General features: G+C 40.9%; 1 pseudogene; it reads left to right on the plus strand.

Moving 5' to 3' along the window:
* Window positions 1-4,874: 4,874 nt before the first annotated feature.
* LOC127693100 (uncharacterized) lies at window positions 4,875-4,974 on the plus strand (annotated as a pseudogene).
* The last annotated feature ends 4,726 nt before the right edge of the window (window positions 4,975-9,700 follow it).

Raw genomic sequence — 9,700 nt, forward strand, 5'->3', positions numbered from 1 at the left:
TTTATAGCCAGATATCCAGGTAGACATGACTTGGGTGTGGTGAAACCTGTTAGACCTATGGAAGGACTTGTTGCTGGGGACATTTCCTAAAAGGATAGTAGAGCTTGCAAATAAAAGCCTAGCATAGCTGTCCTCTAAGAGGCTCCACCAGCAGTTGATTGAGACAAATGCATATACTCACAGCCAAGTCACCCCCAATCCCAACCAATCCCAAGTGGGCTGTGGGAAGCTACTTTCTTTAACAAAGGAGGAAAATTAGATTCATGGCTGGGCCTACCTGATTATCACAGGGACCCCTGTGAAAGAGTTAGGGGGCAGACAGAAGGAACTGAAGTGGATGCCAATCCCATGGGAAGACCAACATTGTCAACTAACCTGGACCTCTGAGAGCTCCCAGACACCTATGCACCAACTAAAGAGCATGCACAGGCTGGTCTGAGGCCCCTTGACACATATATAGCAGAGGACTATCTCATCTGGTCTCAGTAGGAGAGGATGTACCCCTAACCCTGTAGAGACATGATGCCCCAGGGTAGAGGGCTACTGGGTGGTAGAGCACCCTCTCATAAGGGAAGGGGAGGAGGACAGAGGAAAGAAGTCTTTGAGGGAGGACCAGCATGGGGGACAACATTCATAATAAAAAGGATAGTGGGGACTTGAAGTCTCCTCCTCTATTGCACCCTGTTACCTTGCCACAGGACCCAAAAGCAACAGGACAACTAAATGTTGACTAGAAGATCAAAACTATGAGCTAAAAATAGCATTTCCTCTTTATAAGTTGAATGTCTTAGGTATTTGTTATAGTAATAAAGTATGACTAAAATATCACCTAAAACTATATACTGAGGATCCAATACAATAATTTATAAATGGATCTAGCAATGTGCCTGGTGCCCAGGGGACTTCTTGAAAGTGAGTAATGATCTCAAAACTTCTCCTCACACTTCTGAGACTCTAGCTCTAAATTTTTCCACTGGGAAGCCATTTTTTTCCATGGAAGTCTCATCTATACTTGCTGTGGTGCTTCCAGGACTACAAAATCAAAATAAGAGCCTAGTTCCTCCTGAGGAAAAGATTCCTTGTCTTCCTCTAGGTCAGTAGCTCCAAAACATGATTGGAAAACAGATATTTATGTGATGATTCACAACAGTAGCAGGATAATAGTTGTGAAGTAGCAACAAAATAATTTTATAATTGTGTGTTACCACAATATAAGGAGCTGTATTAAAGGGTTATAGCAGTTTATTACAAGATGAGCTGTATTAAATGGCTGCAGAAGGTTGAGAAAACACTGATTGAGATCATCCTATGGCTTTCTCAAAAACACTACTAGGTATAATTTTTCTCCTAACTCAGATTGGGCACAGTTACTATCCATAGTCCAACCTGTTGTCCCAACTGCCCCCAATATGAGAAAGCCTGTCCACTTAAACAGGTAGTTTTGCTCTAGGTAATATATAGCTGTCGCTGCTGATAAGCAGGGCTGCTCCAACTCCACACCCCTCACTTTAATTTCTATTGGGTTAGCAGCTAGCATCCACTGATCTAGCCATCATCTTATCTTCAAAAAGTATTTATTTATTATAGCCCATGGCAAAGGCATGAGCCCATACACTAATGCCATAGGTGCTTCAAGGTTACTTATCACTTCGACTGCAGGTTTGTCTGTTGTGTGATTCTGTTACTTTTAACTATTATTCATCGAGTGCTTTACTCCTCACAAATGTATTCAAATATGTACTTGATCTTCATGAGAATGCTACAGAGAAGGTAAGCCAGGTAAGACCCACGTTTTTCAGGAGCCAGCCAGAAGTTTAAGGCAATGGGCCAAAGCTACTAGCCAATTTCTTGTCAAGAAAACTCTACCCTATGTTTTGTGGTTTAAAGCATGACCGTTCCTGCTCTATTATAATGTCTACCAGTGCTGAGTGTTGTCTGATAATGAACTTTCAATACAGATAGTCAAACATCATCAGGGTTTGCACATCAAATCGAGTGATTAAAGGAAACAACACGTTACCAAGCAACGCTCTCTTCAATTTGTATTTAAGATATCAGATTTCATGTGAAAACAAAAAACTGAAAAATCCAGTTGGTTTTTTTAATTTATAAAAATTACATGTTAGTTGCATAAAATGTAATGAAAGGTGGTATAAAGGATAAGGAATGGTTCATGTTTTAATCTATGTCTATGACTACTCTGTTGTGAAGAATGGAAGGTCTGAATGGCAGAGAACAACCAGTTAGGGGTCTACTGTAGTTCTGAGAGGTGAAAAAGACTTTGGAGCAAGTAAGAATATGATAGACTTTAAGTTATGATACTCAAACTGGATGCAATGGTTAGGGTTTTGCATTAATGATACTATTTATTGAATATTTATCATTTATATATTTCATATTCTCTTCCCCTCTTCTCTCACCCAATGCTAAAAAAAAAAAAGTCATTTCAACCACACCGTATAGTTACTAACCTAAATAAAGCTGTGAAGGCACTTTCAAGCAGACACCAAAACTCATTTGTGCTGCCCTGCACTTGCTATTCAAGCCACCTTGAGGGAGCCATGATTTGCAGATTCAAGGAAAATAGGCATTAGCTCTGTTTCTTGTTTCCCCCAAGAGATAATAATGTAACGACTCATAGCCTCTCCCAAATCATTTCCCATAATCACCATCCATTTCATTTTGCAATGGTTAGTTTTAAGTGTCAACTGGACACAATCTAGAATCACAGGGGAAGAAGTATCACTATGGGATTATCTAGCTAATGTCTATGAAGTACTATCTTGAAGTCTTAGTAGTCACTGTTCTATTGTTGTGAAGACGTACTGTGACCAAGTCAACTCTTATAAAAGAAAGAAATTAGTTGGAGATTTGCTTAACAATTTCAGAGGTTTAGTACATGATCATCATGGCAGAAAGCAGACCTGTATGGCACAGGAACAATAGATGAGCCTTATATCCTGATACATAGGCAGTAGGCAGAGACAGACAGAGAAGGGGGGGAAGGGAGAGGGAGAGGGAAAGGAAGAGGGAGAGACCGAGCCTGGTGTGGGCTTTTGGAACCTCAAAGTCTATCTGAGATGACATAGTCCTATTCCAACAAGGCCACACCTCCTAATCCTTCCCAAACAGTTCACCAACTAGAGACTAAGCATGCAAATATATGAGCCTATGGAGCCACTCTCATCCAAACCACTACATTGGACTGTGTTAATTTATGTGGGAAGACCAAGCCTAAAGGTAAACATTCTTTAGGTTTGGATCCTGGACTGTATAAGAAAGAGAAAAATTAGCTAAGCACAGGCACACATTCAGTTATTCACCCTCTGTCCTGGATAGCTCATACAACTAGCTCCTTTAAGTTCCAGCCACCTTGAGTGCCCTGCAGCAGTAGACTGTAAGTAGCAATACTTATCCAGCTAATCTCTTTCTCCCCTAAATTGTGTTTGTCAGGGTATTTTATCACAGCAATGGGGAATGAAACCAAGAAGTGACAGAGTGGAAGTACAATGTCCATACAAAGAGAATTTATGTCAAGAATGACTCAAGACTTGGGCCTGAGAAACTGTTGGGCAATGAAAGCAGATTAATGAGAGAAAGGGACGAGAAGGCTTTTCAAGAATCTGCTTCAGTTATGTTGACACTGGCCATTCTCGAGGGTGGATGGAGGTACCATGCAAAGAAGGAAAGACATCTGAGCTTGTGCCTGCACTAATGCAACTCGAAATTTGTCTCAGGTGGTACCTGTGTGATCTGCATAGCTGGGAAATCACCATGGTTACTTCAGTCTTCAAAGAAGATGAGCCTCTTTGAAATCAGCAGGATAGATGGCTGAGAGTGTCAAGTTGACTTTACTACAGCCGAATACACTGGGTAGAGCTTACATACATGGTGCTATCCTTCCCCAAAGTAATAATTTGTTACTGATTATTATCAAAAAAAAAATTTCCTTTCCTTTTGCTTTGGTTTTCTTTAGTTTTTATAAAATCAAATCCATCTCTACTTCTTTTCATTCAATATGCAGAGACAGTGGCTTAGAGATAGAAAATAATTTCAAATTATTGATTTTAAATAGCAGCAGCTACATAGCAAGTACATAATTGTTAGCTTGACACCTTGATACTAATTCAAACATAATTTTTGATTAATTGCTTTTGTCTTTTCAAGTCTGCAACACTGATGGCTGGGTCATGCTTCTGGGGTTGGAATCTTATCCAGGCAGTCCTCTTAGGCCAATTCCTGGATCACCAAGCAACCTTTGTGTTATAATTTACATATCACAATCACAATAGGTATGGTACACACATTTTCTTGACTGCTCCTTGTGCTGCTGGTCAGTTTTTGTCACTTGATATTTAAAGGCAACTGGGAAGAAGAAACCTCAATTTAGGAATGGCCTAAATCAGATTGGCCTGTGGACATGTCTACAGGGTATTTTCTTGAATAATGATTGATGTGGAAGGTCTCTGCCCACAGTGGACACCTCTGGACGGGTGGTCTTGGGTCATATGAGAAATTTGGCTATGCAAACTATGGAGAGCAAGGAAGTGGTCCCATCTTCACTTCCTGTTCCTGCCTTGGCATCCCTTAATGATGGAGCATGACTTATAAACCAAATAAAGCATCCTCTGGGCCAAGCTGCTGCTGATTCTTCATAGTAAATTCTTTCTGGAAAAGTAACTAGTGCAGTTCCTGTCCCCTAAATGACTAGCCATGGCCAAAAATGAGGACAAATATCCCATATAGAAATTTTAGTGATAGAAACTATCTATAACTACTTATAGAATCCCTGAATCCAAGGTTAAGAATCTTGAGATCTGGTGGAGGACATTTGTTTCAATTATTCTTAGACAATAGCATGCACTTGCTTTGGCAGCATATATTCTTTTAAAAAAAAATGGAATGATACAAAGAGAATCTGCATGGCCCCTGCACAAGGATGACATGCAGATTTGAGAAAATAGTTTGAAAGTACCTTGGGTTCCAGACCATTACTCTCTACACCCCAGCTGCAAGCTGTTTCCTGAAGGGTGGCCTTGGCATTTCAAGTAAGATATCAAATTAAAAGGCTCTATTTCACCAGCAAAAGATAGTTAATAAATCACAATCCTGAAGGAAAATGTTATGGTCAAGGGGAATTTGGTTTTGATCACAGTCTGTCTCCTAGGTAGTTTTAGAAAACTGATTTTATTTTAAAGTCTATTCTTGTAATGTTTTTGACCTGCATTTTGGCAGGACACGACGAACTGAGCTCCCTGGGGTTTACGTAGACTTGGAGTAAAATGGATTAAGATTTATAAAATGTGGTGTCTTTCATGTGAGGAACGGTCCTCTTTTTTTCCTAAAAGAATCCCTGAGTTTGGGACAGATGATATCCTGGGGCACAGAAGGTTCGCTCGGAGCAGCCGCTAGCTCACTTTAGCTCATGCTTCAATAATATCTATTCTGCGTACATCTCACAATGTGATTATTGGTAAAATATGCTAATATGTTGTAAATAAATACCGATTCAGTAGTGTATTATTAAAATATTTTAAGTAGTTTGGGTCTACTGCCAATGAACATCAGCAACTCCTGCTCTGATTATAAGAATTCATGTTTTCCAGAATGAGACTAACCAAGTTTTAGCTTGTAGATCACACTTTGTCCCTGGGTTGGTCCTCCAAGCTAAGTATAGGAAGAAAGAAGAGAAGGAAGATGTGACAGACTGTGAGTAGTCACAAAAAGCATATGGATGCCCTCTGCTTTGTACAGAAGGTGGCGACTTCACAATGTTGTCACTCCTGACATCTCCAATATCTTTGAAAAGGCAAAGGGGCCAGCATTCTGTTTCAGAATTAAATCAGTTCAAGAGGAAATAGGTACAAATTCATAGGCTGGTGCTTGTGGTCAAAGCGGCTGTTTGAGTAAGGATGGGAAGCCGCTACGAAGCAGCAGTAAAGGACTAGCAATTCCTTTAATCGTGATAGAGGCTCACAACGGCATGACTTCACTCTCTGAAATATTTCACATCAATATTTATGACTATAAAGAGCTTTGACTTAACATTTGATGTGTGACTGCAATTCACTAAAATTGGGATAATGTACTTTCATATTTTTTCTTATTAAGGAGTTTTTTTTTTTTTTAACATCCTCTTTTTTGGTAGCACTTGTACCAGAGAAAATGGCTGGAAGGATTATCTTTGAACTTAAAGTTTAACTCACAACCACCAATCTGTGCAGACTCATGCGATGCCCAGCTGACCAACCCCTAGTAAGATAAAGATGGAGACTGACGCTGAAGCTAACTTCAGAGAGACAGCTGGAGATGCCCAGGGCACCCGTTAGTGCAGAAGAGGAAACTAAAGTAAAAGGTAATCAGGTGGTTACTGTTCGGGGTAACACACCTTCCAGTAGGCTTATTAACCACAAGATGTTAATTCTCTTACATTCTAAAGTTCACCAAATGAGCTATTCAGTGTCTTGGGATGTATCTGTCCTTTGACCACTAGATCAAGAAGAATTAACCTTTTCAAATTGGCATATGAATGCCTATTAAAAAGCATACAGTGAGTAAGGTCTGAGGATGCCAGAAAAGTCACGTTTTATTGCTCACTGAAGGCCAATATCAACGCCCGGATAGCTTGAGTACTGTGATGGCACCTGTGGCAAAGACCACCAGTCAATTGGTGTGTTTCATCTTTGTACATTTTAACAGAAGTGTGACTCTCACAGCTGTACATGTAACTAAAACACACAGTCTCCCAGGGTAGCCATGTCACCCAGACCTGAGGTTCTATATGTAGGTCAAATCCCTAAGATGCAGGTTCCTTCTGGGATAATAGAACAGAGGTGTGAGTGGCAGTATTGGGTTTGCTGCCTTCCTCCTTCCTAGGATGAAAATTTGGGCCTTAGAGGAACCCTACCCATGTGTTACCATAGCAACAAGAGCCAATGTGAAGGAAGGAGCAGCAGCCTGTTCCTGGCCAGAGCCTGCAAGGAACTAAACCAGTTCTTGGCATTTTCTTGCCTTTTTGTTGTATGGGAAGAGAAAGCCCTCAATGCTTACTATTTAATTTTTTTCCATACAGTTTATTTTAATCATACTCTTCCCCTCCCCCAGCTGCTCCCAGATCCCCCCCAACCCACTACCCACTCAACTTCACATTTCTTCTCTCCAGAAACAAAAACGAAACATAGAAATAAAAAAGGAAGGAAGGAAGGAAGGAAGGAAGAGAAAGAAAGAAAGAAAGAAAGAAAGAAAGAAAGAAAGAAAGAAAGAAAGAAAGAAAGAAAGAAAGAAAGAAAGAGAAACAAACAAAGACAAATAATACAATTTTTTGAAAAGAAGCACAGCATCCATTTAGACTTGGAGACCCACTTCTTGCTATGGGCCTGTCCTGGAGTGTGGCTGATATACCCAGTGACATATATTCCATTGGGAAAAATGGATTTCTCTGTTCCCAGCAGGCATCAATTGCAGGTAACTGCTTGGCTAGACATGCGACATCATACCCTCTTCTCCTTCTCAGTGCTGCGACTTGGTCTGTTTTGGACCTGTGGAGTCTTGCGCATGCTGCTACAGTCTCTATGAATCAATGAGTGCATCAATCCTGTTATATCTGGAAGATGCTATTTCCTTGGATTCATTCACCAGCCCTGCTCTAACAGCTTCTCAGCCTCTTCTTCTGCCTAGATCCCCGATCCTTGAGGGGAGGAGTCTGATTAAAAACAACATCCTATCTAGAACTGAGTGCTCCAGTCTCTCACTCTCTGTCCCTTTTCTAGTAGTAAAAGCCCCTCAATTTTTAAGCTGCTACTGCTGAACTTTGTCACCACTTTCCACGGTCCTGATATTTTTAAAAGGTTTTCTTATGGGGTAAGTATAGCTCTGTGATCTTTAAATGCACCATCTAAATTAATTTTTCAATATTTCCACAAAGAGGAATGTGGCAATTGGTAGCTCAACCAATCGGTATACAGTACAGCTCAAACTCAGATTAAAATTTCATGGGGTCTCTCTGTTCTCCTATGACACTGAGCCCATCTGGCCATTGCAGCTTAGCTAATGAAAAAGAGGCTCTTCAAGGGGATCCCATAAATACTTCCTATCAACATTAGGACATTAGTGATGCAAGCAGCCACTGAATCTAGAGAGTGCTACTCTCCTGGTAAGACAGCAGATTTATTTACCCTCCCCTGGATAACTAGGTCTCCCTGCCTCACTAGAGACTTGCTTATACCCCAAGATAGTATAGATAATGTCCTCCTGGGGGCAAAGTCTGGACAGCATTCCCTGCATCTGCATCTGTTTATATCCTTGATTGTTTCCTGTACTCCAGAGACCTCATCTGGGACAAATGTTCTGGGTGCCAAGGGTCTACAGACCCACATCTGCACCAACTCAATAGAACTGACTGGAAGTCTGATGCTATCATTATACTCATGGATACATGAACTTTCTAGATACATTCAGGTTGGATGCCTCTTTGTTGAGAAGTATGTAAAAATGTTTCAAATGAAAGCTTGTAGTCATCACTATGACTTAAAGGTAGCTTGACCTGAATGCCCTCACCAGTTGATGATAGGAAGTATTTATGTGATTCCATTGAAATGCCTTTTTCCCATTGACAAAACGACATTAAAAGAATAAACTACCGAACATCCAAGTGCCTCACACTCTTCTTTCAAAAATTGTAACTACTCCGCAAATAGTAATTTTCAAGCTTTCAGAATTTGTCAAACTTTTGAGTTACAGAAATTGGGCAGCAAACTTGAAAAAATTAAACACCAAACTCATATCAAAGTCATGAACAAGAACACTGAAATATTTATTAATTACAACAGCTTGTCAGTAGTTTGTGATCCCTTGTAGGATTTCAATACATGCAGCTGTTAGAATAAAGCTGCCTACTGACTGTAACCTAATTTTATATCCTCATGGTGCAAATGTTCTCATATGTTCCAGCAAGCATATGCCCTTTCATTAATGCCAGTTATAAAATAACTAAACTGTATCATGATGTTTACACCACATCTCAGAGAGCTCTGAGTGACAGCATTCACTACAACAATGACAAAATTGTCAGTTTCATAAAATGTTAGTTACGGGATCCGGTCAACACACAGCACGCCTGTAGAGCAATGGGTACCACATCAACATTCATGTAATGTGCCATGAAGAGAGTTGAGGGTTGTGGGAGACAGTCTTTAATGGCCCTTCGTCATGCGTGCCACCTCCCCTGACTTAACACTCTCTGCCTTGTGAAAACTCCCTACCTACTGTGCCCTGCAAGGAAGGATGCAAAGAAACTCCCACCACCTCTCTCCTTCACTGTTGGCAGGAAGGCCTCTCATCTTTCACCTTTCTCTTTTGCTGATTTGGTTTTTTGGTAAAGATAAGAGGAGCAGCTGGCCACAAGCTTATATCCTCAACGCCACTATTAGCAAATCCTAAGAGTAAAAAAAAGCATAAGATCCGAAAAACTGGAGACAAATGGCGGTGTGCTGCCTATTGGCACGCTAAAGGGCGTGCTGGGCTGGCCTGCAGGCCTCCTCAGTATTTGAGGTACCTATGGCTCTTTTCTGAATTCCACAGTCAGCGGCTGGCCAATGGGCTTCCCCTCCCCCAGCCTTTCATTCCCATATAACCCTGTAAAGTGATTTCAGCCCTTCTCGCTGGTCTTCCTCCCTTGGTCCCTGCTCCTCTCCTTCGGTCT

This window comes from Apodemus sylvaticus, chromosome 9, assembly GCF_947179515.1.
Source record: "Apodemus sylvaticus chromosome 9, mApoSyl1.1, whole genome shotgun sequence".
In the NCBI taxonomy this organism is placed as follows: domain Eukaryota; kingdom Metazoa; phylum Chordata; class Mammalia; order Rodentia; family Muridae; genus Apodemus; species Apodemus sylvaticus.